Genomic DNA, 1,054 nt, shown 5'->3' with positions numbered 1-1,054 from the left:
ATGATCCTGGAGTCCCAGGATCGAGTCCCACATCGGGCTCCCTGCTCAGCAGGGAGTCTGCTTCTCCCTCTGACTCTCCCCCCTCTCAAGATCTCTCTCTCTCTCATTCTCTCTCTCTTTCTCAAATAAATAAAATCTTAAAATAAAGGACTTTGAAATGACTCAATCTGTTTTTCTCCTGTACTATAGGGGAGGGAAATCCCAGGAATTTGACATGCTTTATGAAGAAGTGATTTTTTTTTTTAAAGCTGAAAAGGAAACTAGATTTTTGAGTATGTATTTTATATGCATACAGAATTAAGCAGTGGAAAAAACCAAAGGTATGTAACACAATGTATGTAAATCTCAGTATACATTCTTTAGAATATACAGGAAATTTCATTTATAAGGAAATAGAACCTTACATGAAGCTGTTGAATTTCTTTGGGCTAAATTTTTTGACACTAGAGGGGTTTAATCATTCACTTGTGACCTCTCCTTCTCCTAAAGAAGACATTTCTAAAGACAACCTCTGAAAGAGAACTGGACAGTAGAGCCAATCTAAACTATCTTGGAAGAAACTAGATTTTTGAACTCTGCTGTATATATCTCAAGGTTTGGTATTAGTATAAACTTCCTATTTCCTCTGATGTGTTCTGTGAAAATGATTTCCTGGGACATGCGTGGGTCTGTCTGCCCCTGCTCTTTCTAGTGGTGGTAGCTCAGCCAGATACATTTCTTTTTTTTTTTTTTTTTTTAAATATGGAACGCTTCACGAATTTGCGTGTCATCCTTGCGCAGGGGCCATGCTAATCTTCTCTGTATCGTTCCAGTTTTAGTATATGTGCTGCCGAAGCGAGCACTCAGCCAGATACATTTCTGACTGATCTGACTTCTTTGATTTTATCAGTATTTAGCCTTGGATTATAGTTGTGACTAGGAATTGGGATTTTAGTTTTGTTTTATGGGAGGGGGCATTCACTTTTCAAGTTGGGTGACAGGAGTTGAGATGTAGTGAATTTTTAAGAATAGCTCTGATCAAATCACACCAAAGTTTAGATACTGACTGGAGCAT

At 38.0% G+C, this 1,054-nt stretch overlaps 1 non-coding gene across 1 annotated transcript; it reads right to left on the bottom strand.

Moving 5' to 3' along the window:
• Nucleotides 1-735: 735 nt before the first annotated feature.
• LOC123391877 lies at nucleotides 736-842 on the bottom strand. The gene has a single exon (XR_006606564.1). It is a non-coding gene; the product is annotated as a U6 spliceosomal RNA (small nuclear RNA).
• Between the last annotated feature and the right edge of the window lie 212 nt (nucleotides 843-1,054).

The sequence above is a fragment of the Mustela putorius genome, unplaced genomic scaffold, assembly GCF_011764305.1.
Source record: "Mustela putorius furo isolate JIRA1106 unplaced genomic scaffold, ASM1176430v1.1 tig00000382_pilon_pilon_pilon, whole genome shotgun sequence".
In the NCBI taxonomy this organism is placed as follows: Eukaryota; Metazoa; Chordata; class Mammalia; order Carnivora; family Mustelidae; genus Mustela; species Mustela putorius.
This window is presented reverse-complemented; position numbering and strand designations above follow the sequence as displayed.